Here is a 24,602-nt window from a genome sequence, read left to right as displayed (position 1 = left end):
TATGCAATTCCTGCATCTGTCAGAGCAGTAATGGGGCAGATGTGTAAATCTGCCCTGGAAATGCTTGGGCAGACCTTCTCCAGGGCCTGGCTTAGTTCTCAGAAGAACTCAGAGGGGTTCCTTGCTCAGCATTGGGTAAGGGAAGTGCAGGTGGGGCTCTTAAAGCACAGATGGAAGACGTCCACTGTATAATTTCTAATGGCTTCTTTCAGATTTGAGATTCTTTGTCCCCAAGTCAGTAATTACAAGAAATTGCAAGTCTGATGCTAGGACACAGATCCTGAGTAACTCTAAGGCAGCATAACTCCATTGAACTCGAGGACTGCAGCATCTTCTGTTCTTGAACGTGGATGAACAGATTGCCTTACACTGCTGTGGTATAACAGGGGTTAATCATTATTCAAGTGCTGCTGTGCCTGATGTTTGTTGACATTTAATTGAAACAAAGCCTAGGAAACTGAAAACAAGAGAGTAGGAGATTTCCTAAATCAGTGTGTCTAAGTGGGGGAGAATTTAATTTCTATATTGGAAATTGCAAGTTTGACCCAAGAGCTGAGTTAAGCTTTCCCTTCTATTTGTATTAGAATGGATCAGTTTCTAATTCATATAATTTAAGTCCTGTATTTAAAAAAAAAAAAAAAAGAAGAAGCAATGTGGGGGAAATGCTTTGTTATCATTTTTCTGTAAGTTGTTCTTTTCCCATCTGTTAGTTTTAATATAGTTTTTATGCATTTGAAAGTAAACACACATTCTCCTGCACAATGTTCTTCCTGCTGCTCCAGCGTCCCAGTGTAAGCTATAATACATGCTACACTCCAGTAGAAGAGCATCACATTGTTTTTCTCCCAACAATTACCAAAGGTTACACCAGGTGCAAAGAGGTTATTTGATTTAATGTTTTAGAACCATTCAAGAGAAAGTGCACTTGTCACTTTCCAAATTGTCTAATGCTGCCTTTGCCTCCAGCAAAAGAAAAGAGGGTTTTGTTTGCACTGCAGAGGGGTTTGCTCATCAGCTGTTGCAACTTAATTGTTGACATTGTACCTTTGTATTGCTTTTAGTTCAAGGATCATAAACTTGGTCAGGTCGATTACTTACCAATTAATCTCAAATGGATTTCACCGTCTAATCTAATTACTTATATTTCTGTTCTATGCTGCTGTTACACCTCTTGTAAGGCTTTCAGCAAACTCAGTACTGACAATATACAAGGATGCTGTGGCTTGGCATTTATAAATGTCAGAAATCACACATGCTTGTTTCAGTTTGGTCTTTGTTTCTGGCTGTCCCAGTTACAGACCAGTCCCATCTAGGTGGTGTCCCTGTCTGAGCTGTTACATCTTGATCGTAGCTGTCTTATGGGGCAGTCACGTTCTGGACTGCCAGTCCTATTCTATTATCTTCTAGTGAAGAAAAAAAAAAAAAGTACCTAATACCCTAATGATAGGCTCATGAAATTATGAAGCGTGTCGTGCTGCACAGTGGAAGATAATAGCTATGCCAATAACAGCAGTAGAACTTGTAAGCATTTATTACTGGAAAGCATGAGAATATTTTAAACACAGCTTCAGAAGGGGTGGGTGAGCAGCAAGGACTGAGTGGTTCTGTGAGAGGCGGCTTTGTGTGCTCTGCCGGGTACTGCAGGCTGCTCCGAGGTCTCTGGAAGTCAAGGGAAGTGGTACCTTCTTTTTTAATGACAACTATGTTAATTTGCGTTTCCGTCTCTCTGTCTGTGCCTCTGCTTATTAGAGCAAATCTGCAAATCTCAGGGAGGTGGTGGAGTCACCATCCACGGAGGTGTTGAAGAGAAAGGTGGATATGTGACGCAGTCAAGAATGGTTGCATGTGTGGGTTGGTGGCTGGTCCAGATGAACTTAGCGGTCATTCCAGCCTTAATGATACTGTGAAATAAACCACTGGCCAATTTTTCTTTAATTAGTATCGTTAGTTACTTTGTAATTTCATCTGTATCAGTCTGCATGGTCTTGCTCATCTCCCTGCTGCAGTGGGCAGAGCTGTGTGGAGGAGGATATCCAGGTCCAAGGGGCAGAGAGCTGTCTGAGAAACCAGCTCCTGTGCGTCAGACTAATGCAGTAAGGGAAGGTGGCAGAAAAATAATTGCATTCTCTTTGTTAATGAAAGAGCACTTCAAGTCACTGATGGCTTCACCAGCTTAATTACTTTGCAGCGGCGACAGTCAGAGCCCTTGGTTCGAGGTCTGTAATAGCAGGTGTGTGTAGCTATTCTGCAGTGAACAGGGCTGTTGTGTGCAATGGCAGTTCAGAGGAATGGAGGTGCATATGGAGAAGTGCAGGAAAAAGAGATGAGGTACTTGGTGAGGGGCAGGGACATCTCACAACCCAACTAGTGCTGTGTGCATGGATGTGTGCTTGTTCTATGTGAGAGTTGCTGTGTTCGGCTATGTGCACATTCTGCAGGGGATCCAGCAGACAATAAAACATATACAGTAATTCAATAGAACCCAGAGGGGACATGTAATGTGATGCGAATATTAGGCCCAGCCGATCTATAGTAAGGATTTATGAGGCAGACAGCGATTGATGAGTAAAATGTTTATCTCCCACTTCGATATACAAGATGAAGAAAATATCCAAAGAGGCTCCAACAAAGGTGATAAAAGCATTTTGAATTTTGTGGAAGAAATTGAATGTTTGCTTTGGGGAGTAAAGGAACAGAGGAGTGGTCCTGGCTTTGTCCTTGAGAGTTTTGTGTGGAATAACACCGCGCTGCATCGTATGTGAGCATGTGACACCAAAGTTACCAGGATGCACCTAGAGACCTTATCATCAGCAAGGCTGATTTCAGTGCTCGCTTGCCTGAGTCGGGCCCTGCGTTTTTTCCCTGGTTATTTGAGAGGCTTGGGTCAATAGCAGACTAATCAACATCTCAGAGCAGTATGTTGGTAAGGGCCAACTCATCAGAACCAGTTGTCCAAACAGCAGTTCTATTGACATCTGACTTTTGAATACTTCTTAAGTTCAAATGCATATTTTGTGATAATATGAAAAAACTACTGCTATTCAGTCATTGACCCCAAATCTTTGTGGAACACAGAGTTCTCACTTGAAGTTTGCTTTTCTTTTTTTAGTTTCCCATTTAGAGCTGCAAGACGTGGTGCAGAGCAGCAGAAGTGTGTGGTTACCTTCAAGATTGCATTCAGAGGACCGAGGGGATCTGTCCTGTGCTGGCACATCACACCCTGCCCTGTCCTGACTTCCTTACTGGCAGTGAGATGCCAACAGCCATGCTGGGTGCTCTGTGTCAGTGTGTTTTATTATTTTAGGACCATCATTTCTCTGGTGTGTCTTGCTAGGCTATGTGTTTCTGTATCGTCTGACTTGTAATTATGTCCCCTCCGTGAAACAGTTTTCTGATAAATTGGAAGGACATATTCATCTGCTTCTGCTGAACTATGTATAGAACTGAGCCGCAGCCGTGATTTGTACCCTTGTAGTTGTTTATTATTCCTTCCTGGGAATCTCAATGCCTGTTGGAGAAATCTGTGGTGTGGGATGGTGTCATGGCAGTAGTGAAGAGCTGGGTTCAAAGTGGGAGGCAGCCATTCCAGAACGTTTTTATTTTAGATCCTCCTTTCCTTAGTCTTGGATGCTGCCTCCTCTGCCCTCCTTCAGTCTGATTGCTGCCAAGCTGTGCGAGACAACTTCAGACTGACATCCAGCCACAGCTTGAAATGCGCCTTGAAATCTGTTTTAATTAGATACGAGCCATAATAATTTAATTACAGATCCACCCACTAAATTGTCTGTTTTGAATTTTAGCAGCCACATTGTATACAGAAACAAAATGTTTGGAGCAGTTCCCTCTGATTCCTACCAAGGGCATTGAAGCTAGGAGTGCAACACCAGTGTGCTCTGCTTGTTTTACCTCTGGCTCACTTGTCACCACACAGTGTGTAACATCTAAGGGTAGGGGACAGTGGACCTGTGCAGGGTCTGGAGCACTGGTCTAACGGGGAGCAGCTGAGGAGGCTGGAGTGCTTCAGTCTGGAGAAGAGGAGCTCAGGGGAGACCTCATCTCTCTCTCTACAGCTGCCTGAGCAGAGGTTGTGGCAAGGAGGAGATCAGCCTCTGCTCCTGGATAACGGCAATAGGATGAGAGGGGATGGCCACACTTTGCACCAAGGGAGGTTCAGGTGAGATATTAGGAACAGCATCTTCTCCAAAGAGTTGTCAGGTGCTGGTACGGGCTGCTCAGGGGGTGGTGGGGTCACCTTCCCTGAAGGTGTTCAAGCAACCTGGAGATGTGGCCCTGAGGGATGTGGGCAGGGGATATGGTAGGGGTGGGCTGGGCTTGGAGATCTTGGAGGTCTTTTCAAACCTCTGTGGTTCTGTGGTCTACATAGAATATTCCAAGTTGGAGGAGACCCACAGGGCAACTTAGCTGCCTGCTCCTGTGGGTGTTTCCTAGTGCTGAGGAAGCCCCCAGAGACAAGACTGGGCAATGGATGGCTGGAGCTTGAGAAGTATCCCATTGCCATATGAACAGACCTCTGAAATAACTAGCTTCTATCAATTGGAATTAAATAGGCATCAGATGTTGAAGATGGAATTCCATCTTCAACGTAGACATATAGAGACTGTTGTCCCAGAGGAATCGCTGCTGGGAACGGTGTTGGGGTTGCTATGCAGCGATCTGCATACCATGAGATACAGCTGTCTAAATTTGCAATTGACAAGAAGATTGATAATTGTTAGGTCCTTGGCCATGTGTAGTAATTAGAAGAGACAAAGCCACTCGGTCGTGTGGGGGTGCTGGCTGGTATGTGATGCCATGCAGCAGGGCAGTGAGCAAGGACTGTGCTGCAGGAGAGGCTGTGTCTGAGCAGTGGGCTGGGGGCAGCCCTGAGCTCTGCTGTAGAGCACTGCTCAAGCCCTCAGGTGGATGCATGCATGCACTGAATCCTCCCAGTGGTGTCCATCATGAACAGAGGTGGATATTCTTAGGGACAGGGTGACAGCAGAACTGTCCTGGGGAAAATACTTGCTAATATGCCAAAGTGCTGTGTGAGCTTACCTGAAACACTCTTTACTGATCGAGTGGGAAATGCTAATTTTATTCATTCTGAATTATCTAAAAGAAGGCATTAAGTAATGTTCTTGAAGGGCTTCGTGTTTTACTTCAGTATGTCTGAAGAAATACTGCTGTGGAGAATATTGTAGTTGACAGCACAAATTCTGTAATTCTCACTAGCTGTATGGTGTAACATTTATTTCTTCTTTGCTAGGATTTCAGATTCAATGCACTCTTCAGGTTTGAACTGTTCTGTACCTTCATATTCACAAACGAGTAATTTCCAGCTTGATAATTTCTTCGTTCTTACATGTTCTTCAAGTTCTGAAACTTGTGAAGGATGTTTTTTTCCAAAATTTTGGACAGCTATTCTGATGAAATCCTGTTAACAGGATTTCTTAGTGGTGAGCAGTTGGTTGAAAAGCTGAGAAATCTAAATTAATTCTCTTTTTTGTTGCCTGTGGTATAAAATCCCATTTAAATCAGTTATGAAAGCTGCTGGATGGGAGCATCCATTCCCATGGGCAGCGGGTGCTAGAAAGCAGCTGCTGTGCTGTAAGCTCGGCTGGGATCCCAAAGATGACTTAGCAGTGTGCTCCTTGTAAGTCAGCTGGGACCCTTCTGATGGAGGCCTGATGTCCTGAGGGTAAATTCTGCCTTTACCTGTGGTCTGACTGGGCTGTGCTGCTTCATCCAGCTGCCTCCGGAGCAGGAAGCTGGCATGGCACTTGTCAGCTGCTCCTCTGTTTCCTTGGCTACAAGATTGTTTAAATGCCATCAGTTTTATTGGCATTAATGAAAACCTTCTGGACACGTGTCTTCGCATGATGGGCAGCAGTCTCCTTTGCACTGCAGGCTGTGACAAAGCATTGGCTGTAGGGATGTGGTGTTTTGGGTACTGATCATTCACCTCCCAGTAGGAAGAAAGCAGTTTAGGAAGAGAGAAATGCTAAAACTCTGTAAGTCTCTCTGCTGAACATCCTCAGATGACGTCCTTTATTGTTTGAATCTTCCATTCCGTGACACTAATATGCTACCAAGACTTTTTGCTTCCAAAAGCAAGTATGTGTTTCTTTACAAACACCTATAATTATGTCAGAATTGTATAAAAGGTTTTCTATTTGCATAGAATAGCATTAATTTTGCATTCTTCTCTCAAATGAAGCACAGAGAAGGAACGAATAATTTATTCATGCAAAACCAACCCACATGAATCATTTATTTACCACTTCTGGTGATTTCTCAAGCTCCCTTTTTATGCATCAAGCTGCAAATTAATAAAAAAAATTTCTAGGGATTGGTTTTGTCCAGAGAAAAGTAATTCCCTCCATAGCTTCCCCTATAAGAAAAGCATTATGTGAACTTGGGGAGAAAAAGTCCATGGGAGGTATTTTGTTTGTTAAATGAAGTAACTCTGGAAGAGGAGCTGTAAGAGAAACAGTTCTCATTCCTAATGAAGATTTGAAAACAGAATTCTTTCAGTCAATCCATGAATTCAGAGCAACTCCCTCGATTACGTGAGGTTTTATCACCGTGTAATGCATGAGATCTGCAAATGCATGAAGAGGTGAGTGAGAGGTGTCCCGGCTTCCTAAAAACCGTGGTTCTTTTCCAGCATCACAGTTTAACAAAACAAATTCTACTCCTGCTGGGCTCAGGGACAAACAGCCCCTTGAGTTCTGCCACAGGTCCTTGGGAGGATGTTTGGTGTGGTACCGTGTGGGTTTTACAGTTATGGTGGGTTAGGTACTGTTTCTTGAGCCACCGTTTGGAGCTCAGGATGGGTTTTGCTCTGTGTTTTGTTACTGCAGGGCATTCCTCCTTCCATCTCAGGGGATTCAGTGGTGCTGTGAAACAATGGAGAGTGCACATGCCTGATGGAATGGTGGGCAGATGCTGGTATGTGTTGTAATTGAGAATTCTGCAATGCTATCATTTTACACTGTGTTAAGTGCTTCACAAATATGGGAAAACTATCTTAACAAAGGTGAAAAGTAATTATTGTGCTTTTTTTTTTTGCCACTATAGTCAAGGGTCTGTCAGCATCTACGTTGTGCTAGAGATGGCTGGGGAGGCTCATCTAAGTGTGTGTGAGGAATACTTGTGTGGAATTAAAACCTGGTGAGAGGTGCGAATGTTTTGTTTAGTGTTCTGATTAACTTTTTTTTTTTCTTTCAGTAAATGAGCACTCGAACTCATCATTGGTATTTCTATATCGACTTAATTTAGGCCATTTAAGCAAAATGAAACGTAGAATGATCAAAAGGGAAGTAGTTACTGCTTGATGGATGTTCCATAGCTCTGTTGGAAGTATTTTCTCTTGAAATGCATGTTTGTGTCACAGGAGTCAGTGCCATAATGGCAATTATTGTGCTCTGTCTCTGCCATCCAGCAGATGAGCTGAATAGACTGAATGCCGTATTTTGGGAAGCTCCCCTCTTAGCAAGGCTCCTTCCCTGATGGAAAGCATGACAGCAGAAAAGCTGAAGTTTCTTTACCATCTGCCACCCAGTTAACGGCCAAGTCCTCACCTTGCTCTGGTGTCCTGACGATCAGATTGTTGTACCTGGGTGTTGCAAGCAATCTCTGTGGTTGTTAATTTGGTGACGCAGCGCTTTAAAGTTTGTTGGATCTTCACAAGGTCTTGTTTCAAGGGTAATTAAACAAGTCATTATATTTGGTAACATTGGAGATTGCATTTTTGATTTTACTTGTATTCTGAAATTTGCTCCAGCTAAAGATAGTTTTTATAAATGGAACTGGAAGAAGCAACTAGGATAGATTACGGGTCAGGAAGAGTGTGGGTACTATCTGTCTCACAAGCAGAGCTACGCATACTGATTGGTCTTTCTCACTCAAGGTCTTGGTAGATTAAAAAAAATAAAAAGTAATTAAATTGATCCAAACCACATGGTGGTTGTTGAGATCTAAATTTGGCTAACCTCTTGCTTGAGTTGAGGAGCTAAAAAATGCTAATGCTAAATATACTATATTTAAATCGGTTGATACGACTGACATTGACAGCAACAGGCTCTTCCTATGGAAAGGTATTGGTTGTGTTGCTGAAGGCTTGACATTTTTAGATTTTACAAGTATGACTCGAGTCTTGCAGATCTTGAAAGTGAGACAACGATTTCTGTTCCCAGCTCTATGCTGTCATAGAGGAACAGAAAAGCTGGATTCTGAGTGCTTGGATTTAAAAAGACTTTGGAAACATATTTAAAAGCCACAAGGACAACATGAAACAAGGAAATGCAAGCTTGGAAATAATTCATTTGCTTTCTGAATAATTAAAAACTCCATGTGAAATGCACGATAACGCTTCAGTCCTCAGCTAGCTAGCAATGCTTATTTATCTGGTGTATTATAGTTGGCAATTTATGCCCTTCTGCTACCAATATGCCAATTAAACATTCTTGCATTTTATTACTCATTTCCCTCAGTCAGTTCTTCTTGAAGATGAACACTGTGGTGCAGTTCTCATGAGTACACAGGCGATTACTAAGATGCATGGGTTGGTGGTAGCAGTTGCTGGTTGGTGCCAGCAGCTTTGGAAAGGTGGATGCTACCAGTTCCCAGGGTAAGTGGCACACAGCCCACTGCACCCCCAGCAGGTCTGCTTGCAGTTCAATTACCTGCATGTGCCAAATGCTTTGCTTCTCCTTTCGTGAATACCAGTCTGGCTTCTGAATATCCTCCTTTGATCCAAAGTCTTGTGTGTACTTTTGCCGGTGAGTCCTGGGAGCATAGAGCTTTTGGAGAAATTACCCTGTACCTTGAACTTGAAGCACGTCTGGACACGGAATATTTTCAGTTGACACACTGACTTTCTCTTAACACATGTTCTGTAGATTAGCATTAAGCTCCCCCAGTATCTAGGGGAAAGCCTCTGTGATGGGTGGGAAATTTTTTTCTCCAAAGTCACCAACAGTGAATTGGGAAATGAGAGCTCAAGTGGATTTCTTATTAAGTCAGCCCATTGGAGTAACAATAAGGTGGGTTTAGAGAGATCATTTTTCAAGCCAAGACAGAACAGCTTTATCAAGGGCCAGAATATTCCTGTTAGGTAATGAACATGGCTTGAAGTGAGTCGGCAGATGTACTCCAACCTCTCCAAAGAAAATAGCCCAATTTCTGCCTCCTGTTGTCATCAGTGACCTTTGTTCATTGCAGAGGCAGCACAAGAAGTGCGTGTGGAATGGTTCAACCTTTTGCATATATCAGGCACTCAGTTTAATAGCTTTATCTCAGCAGCATCTTGAAAGAATAATGAAAAATGACTTTTCTCTTGTTGCTCTCTGATAGCTGTGAGGCTTGTGTTCAGAAGCAGCATTGGACATAACAGACTTTCACTGGATGTGCGGTAAGGCTGTCGGTTCTTTGTCCAGGAACCTGAGCTGTGTCAGTGCTGAGGTGTCCCTGCCATCAATGTCCCCTTTTTCCTGTGTGAGGGAGGGCTGGTTTCATGGGGCATGGGAATAATCATAACTGACATCAATTGGTCGAGGTACGGTCAACAGAACGCCATTCCTTATCTGTTTTGTTTTCCTGTTTCATTTAAGGATTTCGTTCTTTTAAAAGATTAATGCGTATCACACGTAACAGCAGATTTTGTAGGTGGAGGCTTGTCCTTCTGATACATTAAGCAGTGTCAGATTGACTCTTTTAGGCTCCCATCTGCACAACTGTGTGAGACAGACCACGGGAACACGTTCCATGTCCAAGTTCACGCTCAACCAGTTTCTAAAACACAGTGATTTCATTTGTGACTGTGAGCGTGGTTCTGGTGCTAAGTCTCACTGACCTTATTAAATAACCCAGTGCTTCACGTGACGGGTTGTGTTAACGAAAACCAGAACAGTGATCAGAGACTAAAGAAGCTGAAATACATAAATAAGCTTTGTCTGTGGCAGCCAATTAAACATGACTAGAAGAGTGAAAAACACTACACTGGAGGATTTACCTCCCCAGATCTAGTACTACAAACACAAGCAGTTGTTCTGTATCAGACATGGCAGAGATGATGGTGAGATGATTGAACCACAGATAAGTAAGGTTTAGATAACTAATTAGCTGTAGCTCCTTACCAAAACAACGTGAACGACAGAGCTCATCACTGAGTGGCAGTGCCACCAGCAGAACCAGGCGGCTGTCACTGCACTGATGGCTTGGTGACAGATTGCTGGGGAGCAGTGCTGGAGGTGTGACATATTCCACTGTCAGTAATATACTTCTCTGCTGTTTCTTTCCCTGTTCAATCTTGTGTACAGGGCAAACTGCACTCCTGGACAGCTGCGTCCCATCTCTGACACTCATTGGTTTGGCTCTGGCTGGGAGGTGAATGTGGACTTCTACAAAAACAAAAAAAATCCCCAAACCTTCCTCTCTCGTTCTGAGAGCTTGTTAAAATTAAACAGCAATTTAAAATCTTTGTGTGTATGCAAAGGGTCATTGAGAAGACATTTAATGAACAAAATCCATCATCAAAGGGAGGATGATGTACATTGTCCCAAGGAGCTCATTTAGCTGAGTAACGAGAGCTGCTGGCCCTGTGTTGAGCTGTACCTGTCAGTTATCACAGTAACTGAACCAGAAACCCAAACTCCTTGCGTAACCCAGGCCCTGTGAGCCACAGTAACACCACAGCTTTCTAACAGGTCAGTTTTGTGATGGGAACGTGCTGTCTGGTATAAGTGTCCTGTGGCCAAGTGCCTTCCTTCAGCCGGCTGCTGGAGGAGAAGGAACCCCGTACTGAGCAGGGCCTTCAGGCACTTCCACATACAGGGAGTGTGCATTGCACATGCATGAATTACTGAGCTGTTTGGGTTTTAATCATCCAATTTATTGCACACTGCCCTAAAATCCTAATGGACGGATGCCTGGGATGATCCCCTGGAGACAGTAGTTGTGTTCAGGGATGATTTTTGAGAAAGTGAAGATGTGGTGCTTTGATACGAATAATCTGTTAGGCAATAATTTGTGCTGGGTTAAGTATGGAGGTAAAATTCAGGATAGAAAATCCAAGTGCTCCATAAAACACGTTAAGACTAATTCTTACTTTGAATTGGAATAATGCACTTAATGCTATATAAATATTTCTAAATAAATGAAAGATTTTATAGAGCGTTAAAAATTTATAGCACATCAGTTGCCTTAAAAATGCATTTCCTTTCTTTATACTCCTGTGCATTTCAGTCCTCAACTGTGCCTGCTTTGTTATGGCCTTCTTATTTCCGAGCAGTCATTACAAATGCCCTGAAGTTTAAGTGAATGCATTTGTGGTGGTTGCTGTGTGATGACTGTTCTGCTCTGTAAATAGACTATAAATTATGGATGGGGGATTTATGAATTAATCTATAGTAGATATCTCGTGCTCATAAATATTGTATGATACCTTGCAGCCTCTTTATAACGTGCTGCTGGAGATCTTTAGGTGCAGGGGTTTGTGCTCATATCAGAAGCCGTTTTGATTTCTGCAGTGATGTTTTGGTTCATCTGTCAGGGCTGCACTTTGCAGCACACAGAGCAAAATTGTCCCATGTTGTGTCAGTGCAGTGAGGGATGTGCCTCCCTTCTTGCTGTTGGGAAGGGAGGTAAGTCAGGAGTTTTGTACCCTTGGGGCTATTTTTTCTTTAACCTAGGTCCTCTGAATAATACATATCTTCCCCAGGTAGCTAATTACAGAGTGAGATTAATGTGGTGGCAGATTTCAGCCACCCCTGCAGATCTCAGTAAGTGGCTGTTAAAGCACTGTACTGTCAGCTGAGTGCAGCGCTGAAATGTTTTGTTTGCTCAAAATAAGGCTGAGATGCACTGGTAGGCATGAAGGGGTATTTCAGCCAGCTTGGTGATTAGGTGAAAGGCAAGTAGACAGAGAGAGGGCAGACCTCTGGTTCTTTTGCTGCGAGTATCAAAACTTTCTGGGTAGCTTCATGATGCTCTGTGCTCACAGATATGCAAAGGAAGTTATTTATCCTTTGTGGAAGTATGATGTATTGAGTTATATCAGAAGACATAGCCAATTTGGGGAATGTAAAAACATTCAAAATATAGTTGGACAGCAGATCTGTCAGCTTTGCCAGATGGGCTCTGTGTTCAGGAGCGGCAGAGAAAGAACATCTTGCTTTCTTACTGTTTGCTTTTAGCATCTCAGTACCAGCACAGAGATGAGGGGTTTGGTGCCACTCCTGTCATACATATTTCATCACGTGTTTTTCCCATTCCATCTCTTCCTGACCAGCCGTGTTGTCTCTCCTCTCTCTTGTTGACTGTGTGATCTTCAGCTCTGGACAGCTTGTTTCATTCTTCGTACTCCAAAGTCATCAGAACCTGGCAGTCCTTAGCAGCAGTAGGCACAAGGAGGCCTTGGGGGGAGCTGGCCACAAGAGGACCCAGATAAGGATGTCATTGTGCTCTTCCCATCGTGGCTATGATGCAAAAAATCCTTCCAGGGATTGCCTCTTGGAATAAGTGTGCTGTGCGTGCTTGGTTATGTACTCAGCTCTTTGCATCTCTGCAAGAACTGGCACCCTTGTCTTAGAAAGTTAGCAGTGGGAGATGGAGCAACACAAGTATTACAGCACCGTTGGATTTTATTTTTTAAATGCATTGCAGTCTTGTTATCATCTTGCTGTATCCTAATTTGGGTGCTGGAACAACAGTAAGATTGTGGATGGAAGACAATAGGATGGAGCCCACCTCCAGCAAGCCCTGCTGGTTGTGTGTGCCATTCCTGTACCTCTGGAAGTCATGGGGCCCAATGGCTGCTGCTGGAGGTGCTGGTGCAGGCAGTGACATCTCCGCAGTCTGAGTCTGCTTCAAATCCACACTTTGCCATCATGTCTGGAATAGAGCGGTTGTTCTTCCTATTTTTTTCAATTCCAGCTGTAAAATTGATCTCTAAGTAGTGCTTTTCTCTAGTGTGGTGAATTAACCATTGGTGCACAATGGAGGAAAAATGCTTCTTCAAATACGTGGATTCTTTATGGCCGTGAAAGAAGAAAAGAAAGTGCAGAAGGTGACTGAACTTGGGATGGGCCTGCAGTTCTGGTCAAGATGGTGGGTCCGGGGGGATCTGAGCCTATAGCCAGGAGGTCCTGTATGCCAGCTGTGCAAATGAAACACAACGTGCCTTTGGGAGATTTGCACGGACTCAAGTTCTATGTGGAAGCTTTTCTCATATGAATATAACTGAGGCACATTTCTCTGTTTTGCTTTCAACTTACCAAACAAATCCTTTTGCTGTTTGCAGGAAGCAGTAATTTTGCTTCCAGCGTCTCTGTTTACTAAAATAATAAACGCTTGTGGGAAGGTTTATCTTGCCATACGATCCTCCAGGTGCCAATTTGTTTCTATATAATTGGAGGCTTCTGGTATCTTTACTTAATTTCTGCAATCTTTCTATTTATGTATCTTGAAAAAGAAATGCCTGTCTAAAAGCAGGGGACAGATTGAAGCACCGGTGGGAAGCAGTGAGAAATGGCACATCAGTGCTTGTTCTAGCCAGACTCAAGGAGGAGCTGAGTGCGTACAAGGCAGACTTTCCCCTGAAGGTCATCAGCTGGTTCCCGGGGATGAATGTACCCATACCGCACCCTAACAAAGGTCATTAGAAGGCAATACAGAGCAATCGGGCTTAATGCTGCAGCCAACTGGGAGCAGCACCGAGGGTCCGTTTCTGTCTATGCACCTTTTGGGAGATGGATGGCTGGATGAGGCACAGCCTTCCATTAATTCTTTCACTCAAGCTCTGAGCTGCATTTCCAACCTATGAGATGAAATTAATTTCAGGTCTGGGGTTATTTTTTTAAAACTTTAAATAAATACTGTGAAAATTGAATGTATCTCCCTAGAGACTTGTTGAGAATAAAAAGAGCAGTTAATTTTCAGATGTCTTAGTTTCGAGTTTTAGGCTTCGTACTGATTCTAACTGAACCACAAGTATTTCCCACGGTGAAGTCAGAACAGAGCAATCAGCTCCATGTGCTGGTGTCAGAGAGGCGAAAGCCATAGGCTGGAAAACAGAGCATGAACCCAGATATCTATCTTCAGACCAACCAGTATTTCAGAAATACTTCCACTGTTCAAAAAAGCCAGGGAGGTAAAGGGGCCCATAGGTACTGCGTGGGATTTCATCCGCTGGGATTAGCACTGGTAGCTTTGCATGTTCTTTCCATCATAGTTTCATTGGCAGCTTCAGAAGATGACCTGAGAGGAAGAGCTTCTGCACGAGGCACAGCCCAGAGGGACGCTCAGTGCCTGCCTCGGGCTGTGTGCTTGCTCCTGTCTCCTTGCTGCCCTGCAGCTGGAGAAGGCTTGAAGGTTGAAATTAAAATCCAGGTGCGTGTTGAGTGAAAAGCGACTTGAGAAAACAGCAAATGGGATGTTCTCAGGGTCCTTCCTGACCCTGTATGGAAGCACAGAAAGCAATAAAACACAATTAAATGATGTATTGATTTGAGTAGCAGAGAGGAGTTATATCTCAAGCTGCAAACATGATTTGGACATGTTTCTCTCGTAATTCAGTGGACTAACAGAGAGATGATTTCTTAACTACGTGGCATTTTGGTTTTAATGCAAATATACTTTGAAAATGTTATTTCATTAAACAGTGCTTTGACGTATAGTAATAATAATGTTATGAATAATTTAAAAAGAGAGCGTTTCTCAATTTGGGGGCCTGTGAAGGAGAGAGATGAATAATCCAGGCTCTTGTTGTAACCGACTGAGTTGCTTTGTGCACCAAAGGCTGAAGGGCTCTCTGTACTTACAGGACAAATCCATCATTGGAGAGGTCTGGGCATCCCTGCTATGTCCCATTGGTGTCAGCATTGGTGGAAGGAAGAGAACCAGTCCCTGCTGTGATGCTGGGGTGCCCTATGCTGAATTCCACAGGTGCCAAGAGAGGAGGAACTGCCACTTCCTAGGTAGGCCTAGCACGAGGCTTTATGGGACTTGAACTACATCCTTGTCGAGTTTAACAGCCCTCAGATCATCTGTCACTAACGCTTGCTTTTAGGAGCAGTGGTAGTTGACTGGCTGCCAACAGCTCGGGAGGAAAATGAGCTGCCTGAGCTGTGAGAACTATTTCTGAAGGTGAAGCCTGACACTGAACCAGATGCCAGTTCTAGTGATTGAATCAAAACATTCCTGCTGCCCTCAGCGGGTTTAGTCAGGCTGTCACGTCTGCAGATGTAACAGCAAGGCACGGCACCAGTGGGTGAGCTATGGCCATTCCCCCAGTCTGTGTCTGGTCCTGGCGGTGCCTGCCGCACTGGGGAGCTGGGGAATGGGACGTTGTTCGGCTTTGGTCTGGGGGTGGTCAGTGAGTTGGTTCTGCAGTGCCCTGGGTGGTGGTCCACAAAGGCAGAGGTTGCATGCAGTGCTGGGAGTGCATCCACGGCCCCACCTGGTGCTCTGGGACGTGGGGCTCTGAGGTCTGGGCACTGGGAAACAACTGCTGATAGAGCATTTGGAAACTGCCTTTCTATGGTGCACTTTTAATCCAGTATCAGTCTGCTCTGGGGAGAGAAATGTAATGCAGTTTTAGCAGCAGACTTCTTGCTACTCGGTGTGCTATTTTCTGAAGAACTGGAAGTTGAAGGTGGCAGACAGACACAGAGCCAGGTGGGATGCAAAGTACAGGGTTTGAGGCTGGTGTGGAATGAGGGGGCCCACTGCTGCCCTGAGATTCCACAGCTCTTCCTATGGGAAATTGTTTAAGAACTTCCCTTGTAGAGCCATGTAAAATACACGTCGGTGGCACACAAATTTCTTTGTGCATTTTTATGTGCTTCTTTTATGCACGCAGCTTCAAATTGCTGTTATTGAATGTAAGCTTGGGGGCTGGCAGCTTACCTGCATGCCTTATCCTGCACAGGCCAAGTGCTGCTGGGCCTGCCTGGAGTGGGAGCAGCCCATGGTTGATCCAACACGAAGATTGAATTTAAAACACTTTTCCTTCTTGAGTACTGCTGTAAGGTTGCAGTATCTATATTTGTGGTTTTCTTTGTTCTTAGTGAAACTTGATAATAGATAAATGCCCATTATAACTTACGGAAGCTCAGTCATAAAGGCACTGTTCTCTCTTATGTTGTATGGGACTTAACAGGAGCTCCTGAGCAGCCCGTGAGGTTTCTCTTTGCTGAGATTTAGCAGGTCAGTTTTGCTGCTATTTGACTGGGCTTCTGAGATCACTGCTTCAGCCTTACATTGCTTAACGAACACATCGATAATTACTCATTATTAGTGAAATGGAGCAGTGATGTTGAAATCCCATTGCCCATCTCAGAGCTGCAGTCGGTGCAGCGGTGCCTTTGCTGGAGATGCTGCATTCCCTCAGTGCTGAGCTCTGTGGTGGTAAATGATTCCCTCTGCACAGCAGCCCTGCGGAGTGACAGCGACAGGAGGAGCAGCTGCTCATGCAGACAGCACTGGAATGATGGAAAGTACAAAATGCAAAGGATGCAATCTTGGAGCCTATTCCTTGAGATAAAAGCAGCCGGCAGAATGATGAGGCTATTCTTTTTCTTCACAACTCATTTTTATTGTCAGAAAGGAAATGTGATAATAAAGCTTAGATTCACTTGTATTTATTTAGAAACGTCATATTATTGTACTCTTCTTTGCTCCTAACGTTTTTATCTGCATACTGGAGAACTCTTCTGTCTGTAATCTGTAGAGTAACCTACTTGGATTTCTCAGCTTCATTAACTATGTTTTGTTTAGGATCTTATCTTGAGAAATTATTCTCTTATTTCATATTTCAATATCTTCTTTGCTTGCTTTATATTTCACATTAACTGTAACTTATAATCTGAATTATTGGCAGATTGCTTTGTATGAAGGGCACCATTCAAAGTAACGGTATCCATCTGCTCTCTTATGTGGCTGACACTGAAGTTAAATTCTTCAAACATTTAAAAAAAAAAAAAAACACCTTTAGTTGTAAGAGACAGTGAGCATCATAAGGTAGCTGTGAAATCTCCCAGCCAGCTGCAGGCTGTAGCAGTCACAGCCTTATGCTTATCTTGTCCCCTCCTGGAAGCCTTTGTGCTCCGTGCTGACATTTAACCTTTACTTATCTCATGCTAATTCCATCAGCTGTAACAAAATTGCCTTGTTTTACCCCATGCTGAGTGTCACTGGAGGCACTTCAATTATTATTTTTGTTATTTTTAAGAAGAAGAATTACCAGACGAGTGACCTTCAATTAACTTTTTTTTTTTCTTTCTGCTGAATTTTATGTAGAAACGGCTAGTTTTTGCCACAGGATTTCACTGGCTGTGGATGTGGAAACTGGGCTCTGATAAACGTGCTTCTGCATCAAACAAAACACAGCTGAGGTAGACAAACAGGCCTGGGATTCGAAGTATGTCCCAGGGATACCGTGATGTACGTTGGTCTTCTATCTCACGGTTACTTTATAAGTAAATTGAGAGTATTGAGATAGAAGTTATTAAAAGGTGGGGATGCTGTTGGCTCTCCGGGGATGCTGGAGGTGAAAGCTGTGTGTTTTCCTGGGTTAGATTCATCTGATTGTTTCAGGGAAAAGATAAAAAGTCAAGAGCTGACTCAGAAGGCAAACAGAAGAGCAAAGTGGGTGCGTGGCTGCAATGTCTTTCTCTTGTGATGCTCTGTGCCTGGTTCTGGTGATTGACTTCCAGCCGTTTCTGAGCTGATTTGCTGGTAGCTCAGGTCAGCCTGCAGCATGTTGTAGGCAGTGCTGGGAACTTCATAGCAAAAGCCATTACAGCTGTGAGCATTCAGATGCTTGCTTTCACAGTTCGCTGGTCTCAGGCAACAGCTGCTCCTTTTCATCTGCCTCTTTCTTTTGTTCTGCATTTGTTCTGTATTGGGAGTGACTTTTGCATCGATTGTGTCAGATCAGGTGGGTTTTTTTTCCTTAAATTCTATCTAAAAGTTTAAGATGACTTCTCTATTTTTTTATTCTGATTCTTGTCAATTATAGTGAATTATTTATAAAACAGTTCAGCCTTAAAATAAATTTCCTGTGGGAATTTCCACTGTTTTCAGCAGATTGCAGTTTCTCAAGCCACAAACCCAGTGGACAAAGACGAGGCAGCTGCTCGGTGCCCAGTTGCTGCGTGCTCAGCAAGACTTTGCTTTCTGTTAGTGTTGCCTGAGAGTGGCTGAGGTTCTGCCACCCCAACACTATGGAAATGATCTTCAGAGAACATTCTGGGCTACTGTTGCAGAACCATAGAATCATTCAGGTTGGAAAAGATCTCTGAGATCCGCAAAGCCCAACCCCACCCCCTCTGCTGATCAGGGTTGCATCTCCACGTTCCTGGAACACCCCCAGGACAGTGACCCCCCACCCCCTGGGCAGCCCATGCCAGCACCTGACCACTCTTTCCAAGAAGAAATTGTTCCTAATATCCAACCTGATGCTCCCCTGGCACAACTTAAGTCCATTACCTCTTATCCTATCTGCCTATGTCCCTCTGCAACCTCTTTCTTTTTGCTGAGATTTTCATTCGGGCTGAGCCTTGAAATCTTTGTCGTAAGTTATAATGAAAGACAAAAATAAGAATTTTCCTCAGTGTTTGTTTATTGTCACTACAAACGAAGAACAGATCCACGTGACAGAGGAACTGGGTCAGAAGGGCTGTTTTGGTTTTTGGTTTGAGTTAATCAAACTGATGCAAAGAACGTAAATCTTCATGAGCACTGGCAAAGACCTGAGATGGCTGACAATTTGGTGTTAGAGCACAGCCAGATAACATTACCATACAGCACAAAGTTCATTTAAGAGCTTGTTGTCACTAATTATTTCACTTCTACTACAGGCAGGAGTAAAAATAAATTTGATTTATTTATGATGTCCATCATTCTTCTCCTAAAAAAGTCACTGCAATCTCTCCATTTTGGACCAAGGACGTAAGCCAGTAGCTGCTTCCTGGAATCCTCATCTCAAAACAGGCGTGCTGCTTCAGCATTGCTCAATCCAAAACCCATTCAGCTATGACTGCGGACTGCTCTGCATCATGTGCTCATGCTGTACTCTATTATTGAAATATTTTGAAAAGAAATGTAATTTGGAAATGGCAGTCAATACTCTCTAAAGTGAAGTTGTGTGCGTGTAAAATATGTACAGTTTTAAGGGCTTCACTCAATTGCTTCCTTGCTCAGATTGTTGGCAGAACTCTCCTTCGCACTCAGCTAACAATAGAGAGAGAATTCTGAATGATGGATTTTGGAGCCTGTGAGGTCTACATTTCCAAGATAAGCACCTAGGCTTCTTCCTGCCAGTGATATGTATTGATAAGATGAACATCTGATGTTGATATGCCTTCATTTCATAACTCCCTTTTGTGTATGTTATTTAGTTCAACCATTTCTTAGCTGCAGAATGCTGCAGAATAATGAAATGATAAGGATATGCAAAGCAGGGTAAGAAAAGCTAACAGATTTAGTGAAGTGATAGTACCAGGGTGTGAGGTTATCTCCTGAGGGTAAGGTAAGGTGGAAAGATGTGAAATATTGAAGAGGTTATGGACTCATGGGAATGATGTGAGGGCCAGGAGATCTGGGGATGCGGGTGGGAGTGTGGAGAGGCCTTCTGGAAAGGAAAATCAGTGTGTTTCTCTCCTGCAGGAGCTGGGATTTGTGTTTCCTCCTCATTCTGGATTCCAGCAAACTCCCAAAAGCAGTATTCCCAACAGGCTTATAGTGCTGCAGCATTCAGTGCTTGAGAAGAGCTTGGCTTGATTTCTGCCCATCCCGGTGATAACACTGGGGGATATCATTACAGGGACCTTTTGATGACTTTCTTGGAGGTGTAAGATTAATTTATTTCATACGGGGCTTTTCTGAACTTATTCTTTGTGCAGCTTCTATAAATTACTAATGACATTTTCTTTAGCACAGGAATGCCAATGAGCTAATTATTCAAAACAGTGTAATTAAGTTTAGCACTGTGGGCTACAGGAAGCATCACCACTCAGTTGGGTCAGCTGGTGTGAGTGATTTATTAACTTATTTACTATTACTCATGATTTATCGTGAGTTTGGATGTGAAGTCTTGTGGGAATCTGGCACAGAATTGAAACTGCACATTGCAATATCAGGATTTGAGCATGTATGGGAGGTTTCATAGAGATTTTGCTAACAGTACGGCTAGGGTGTATCTTCCAAATATTTAAGTGAAATCTTAGAAGCCTGAATAGTTTCATTTTACTTTTCTCTTTCTCTTACTGTAGGCTGTAAAAATGCCTTGAGCTGCTGCTGCTGTTTCCACACACTAACAGTCATCAGATGTTGGCTATCCTTTACCAACAGGTGAGGTGTGCAGAGCAAGGAGCGTAACAGCTATTGCAGAGATGGGAAATGGAGAGGAGGGGAAATGTTGGAGCCCTGATAGATGTTGCTCTTGTATTTGTCTTTTTGAAAACAATTTAACAAAAATCCTGTTTTCCAGGATTAATCACCATTTCAGACGGAGCATGAAAGGGAGATAATCCCATTCCATACCAAAGCAATAATGCTGCGGGCCCTAAAATGCAGAATGTAGTGGGACTGCAGAATCATACTCCTGGTGATGGGTTTGCATGAGCAGGAGCTGATTGCTGGCTCTACAGAAGAACCTATCTGCTCCTTTGGCTTTGCAGTGGTTTCCAGCATGCTTTGGGTGCCCTTTGTTAGAGAGAATCTGTTCCTTCAGGCAGAGGGATCCCAAGGCATTGGCAGAGGCGTTCAAAAGTTGGGGTCCAGAATTTGGTTTGAAAAATGTGAGCTGAAGATTTGAATTACTTAAGATTTAAAAAAATTGGTGTAGAAAAAGTTTGTGAACACTGTTCCGGAGATCTCCCTTGTTCCTGCAGCTTTTTGTGGAGGCAGTGGAATGGAAGTGTTTCCTCAGAGGGCCCACTGCTACCTGCCTGCTGTCTGCATTGGTTTCTCCCTCTGATCCCATGGAGCTCGCAAGGCTTTCCCAGTGCATTCATTCATTCAGTGCCTCCCACAAAGGGGCCTCTTCAGAATGGGACCAGAGCACTCTCCACTGCTCCTCATATGCCAGCCAATCGCTCCAGTGTTACCGTCTGGGCTCTTTTTAATCTGGTTGAGTCCATGTGAGTTCTTTAACCTGCCTTTCCTGTTCCATTTGTGTTTTCCTTCTGTCTCCCCTCACTTTTTTATTGCACTTTTTCCTGTCTCATCTCCCCTGTCTCTTTGCTGGTGAGGGAAACAAAAAGCAAAGAAATCGCTCCAGGAGATCTGTGATCGTCAGAGCATCTTCTGGTGGAGTTTTTCAGCCTGTTCCGAAAGAAATGTATTTGTGGCCGTACAGCTTCAGCCTTGAAGTTTATAGCTATGTGTTTGTGAAGAGAGCAGCTTTGGGAGCAGCTGCTGCCTTTACATTGTGCTTGAAAACAGAACCGAATGATGGGAGAGTCTGCAGTGAGTGCACAGTGTGAGAGTGCAAAATAGGCCCGAGGTGGTGGGGCACACCCAGTGAAATGACCCAGACTGGTTTCTGGATGCTTTGCAATCTGGGTGCCATGCCAGGATCCCTCCTTCCAGAGGTATAACTGATGGCTTCCTGTAAGAAACTGATTCTGTGGGCGGGGGGGGGGGTTACGTGGTCTGCAGGTGCTGCTTCTGGGGCACTTTGTGTGATTTGTTTGGTTTGGTTGGGCTCTTCTTTGCCTCATGGTAGCTGCCTGCCTTTTTCTTAATAATTTAGAAATAGTGCCAAGATTGCTGCTTTTTTTCCTGTTGTGGATGAAGGCAGCTATATAAAATACACTGGTGGCATTTACTGCTACATCAAAGTCTCCTTGAAAAACGAGGAAGAGAGTTTGTATTTAAATTGAAAATTCTTCTGTTTGGACTTAGAATGCCTGTTGTGTATGCTTTGGTCATCTTGTGGTGAGAATCTTAGCAAAACTGATGCACATATTGAGGCGACCTTGGGTGGGTGTGACTGTTGGTGGCAAAGTGAACCGGGGACATGTGGAATTGTTCCTACTGGAATTCCATGGGGGAGAAGTCACCCAATCCCCATCAGGTCTGGAATACAGGAGCCGTACACCAACACGTCTCTGCAAAGCTTTGCCACTCTGCTGTGAAGCTGTGTAATATTTTTTCTTACCTTAAGCCAACAAAGATTCATTAAATGGAAAACACTTTTTAGGGGCATCAAGGAAGTATACCAGGCATCCAAGCACTGCACAATTATTCAGGTTGAGGCTAAATTTTCCAAATGATTCTAATCTGCACTAGTCAGTTCTATTCCCAATTACTGCCCCAAAATTCTATTTATAGGTTGGTTGCTCCCAATTAAGGGATGAAACGTCAGAGAATGTAAAGAGTGAAGAAAACAATGGCAAGATGCACTGATAATTAATGCCTGAAGGGAAAGCAATTCACTTTGTTTGGTATTCTGCTTCAGTCGGCTGTGTTTCGACAAATGCAACATGTGTGTGATGCACTGACTGCACGAACAGAGCAGAGGCAGATGACAGAAGAAAACCCCACACCCCGAGCCATGGCCATCTGTACCTTTAGCAGCACATTGCTCCCACCCAGCAGCAGCTCCCACTCCTGCGGAGCCATGGGAGTGAGGGGGTGAGGGGTCCCTCCAGCACTGAGCAGTTGAAGCAGCTGGTTGCTCACCTTTGTGTTTGCACACCCAGCGGCATTCCCTCCCTCTTTTCCACTTCTCTCTGCTATGAAATGTGTTTCCAGGTGTTCTGAAGTGACGTCTTGCTTTTAAAACTGGAATAGCTGATGACTTATTAGAAAGCACAGATAGACGTGCAGTTTCACCAGCATGGGAGTGGAGCGCTGGAGCCCTGTAGGTGGGGTAGGCAGTGCTGGGGCTCTGGGTGCCGGTGTCCCTCCCCATCCAGCAGCACTGCATCCTTGGCCTCGTGTAGTAAGGCAGGTTTGTGTCCTCTGTTGTGAAATAAATGTTATGTCTGTGCATTAAATTGCTGTTACACCGAGGGGCACCTGGAATTGCGCTGCTTAACGTCGGCCGTTTGTGTCTTATATTGCACCTTCTTTCTTTATAGGAGAAATGAAAGCTTTTATCTCAACTTCTGTAGAGTAGTAATAATAACCTGCTGTAAGCCTGGCTGTCCCGAATGTCACTGCTGGCTCAGGAAAACAAGATAAAGGCATCAATCCACCCACCTGAGCTCTGCGTGGTGAGTATTGGTCTGATTTCCACTTTGCCATCCACCCTTATGCTGGCACACACAGAGCCACGTTTTTCTATCTGAAGTTTGGGGGTGGCCTCAAAGGTAATGAAGATCCTGTGCATGGGGGGTGCATTGCTGTGAGATGGTTTGGGTCAGGAACCTTCAGAAACGTTCTGTCTGTGGAACTGCTGCAACTTCTTGTCAGTTTTCCAGCCGCTGCCTATGGGGCTGCAGAGTGTCCTGCAGTCTGTCCTGATCTGCTCCTGGTGGTTTTCCAGCAAATGAGCATTTTTTTCTTGTGAGCCAGAGGTGCTTTGCTTTGATCACATCGTTGTTCTATCACAAAGATTCCCCAAATTAGTATGAGAATGATTGGGATTTGGGCATGCCTAATGTCCTCTGTGCTTCTTTCTCTGGTTGATTCAGCCCTGAGGGCTCTGGAGGTTCTTGCCCAGTTCCTACCCATGTCTCTTTGGAGCAGGGTGATGTGGCTGCTTGCCATGGGTGCCCTTCAGGCTCTGCAGGTTCTTCACCACAGAACTGCTGAGCGCTGGGGGATGGCAGTGAGCTCATGTGGTTCTATTCATGCTGGAAACAGTTTCCAAACAGTATTCTGTAGGTTTGTGTGGTACCGTGTCAGAAATACAGCAATCCAGATTATTTTTTGTAATGTCACAATGCAATCATTTATAATGCAAAAAGAAAGCAAAACAATCAAGAGCATTCATCTTTATGCTGTAATACCTAGGCTAAACCACGAACTAACAGGTGGATAAGATTTTTCTTATTCATTATGAAGCATTTATTATCCCTTAGGAAGTAATTCCTGCAGTGCGTGCTGCTAGCCTGTGAGCTTTGTTAGGTCAGCAAGGCTGTCCCTCAGCTGCACTGGGGTAATGGGCAGAAGGACAGAGCCTGTTCTGCTGCCCCACCAAACAGCCCCACGGTGCTGCTGGGCTCCGGTGGCTCTGTGGCATTAGCAGAAGAGTTTGCTGCTTCTCTCAGGAAGAGGCATTCGGCGATCGGGCAGCAGGAGGTCTGGGTGGACCTGCCACAGCACATCTGCTAATGGTGTTTGCTTTTCTTTGTCTGGAGACCTGTAGGCAAATGCCTTTGCAGGCAGAATGCTTGGCTGGCGTTAACCTCGCCTCTAGAGAACAGTTTTTGTCTTCTGTCTCTAAAATGACATTTTCTTCTGAATGGCAAGGGCTGATCTGTGCATGACTGTGGCTGGAATAGCAGACAGCTTTGCCAAACAAATTTGGTCTCCTTGGCCAAAGGTGCCCTTGGATTATTTCTGTCGCTTGGCACCGCAGTGCCTGTGCCTGGCTGCAAGGCGGGTTCTCCTCCCAACATAAATAACTGCAAGAAACCCACCAA

General features: G+C 44.2%; 1 long non-coding RNA gene across 5 annotated transcripts in view; it reads left to right on the top strand.

The window, feature by feature from the left end:
- LOC104913205 overlaps nt 1-24,602 on the top strand; it is a 51,001-nt gene that overhangs the window by 18,539 nt on the left and 7,860 nt on the right. For 2 of the 5 annotated variants that reach the window (XR_004161347.1, XR_004161346.1), the window contains exons 4-7: nt 14,825-14,978; nt 19,672-19,855; nt 20,277-20,355; nt 23,094-23,228. This is a non-coding gene — a long non-coding RNA (uncharacterized LOC104913205). The other 3 variants (XR_004161349.1, XR_004161350.1, XR_004161348.1) reach the window with 3 other exon arrangements.

Source organism: Meleagris gallopavo, chromosome 14, assembly GCF_000146605.3.
Source record: "Meleagris gallopavo isolate NT-WF06-2002-E0010 breed Aviagen turkey brand Nicholas breeding stock chromosome 14, Turkey_5.1, whole genome shotgun sequence".
In the NCBI taxonomy this organism is placed as follows: domain Eukaryota; kingdom Metazoa; phylum Chordata; class Aves; order Galliformes; family Phasianidae; genus Meleagris; species Meleagris gallopavo.
This window is presented reverse-complemented; position numbering and strand designations above follow the sequence as displayed.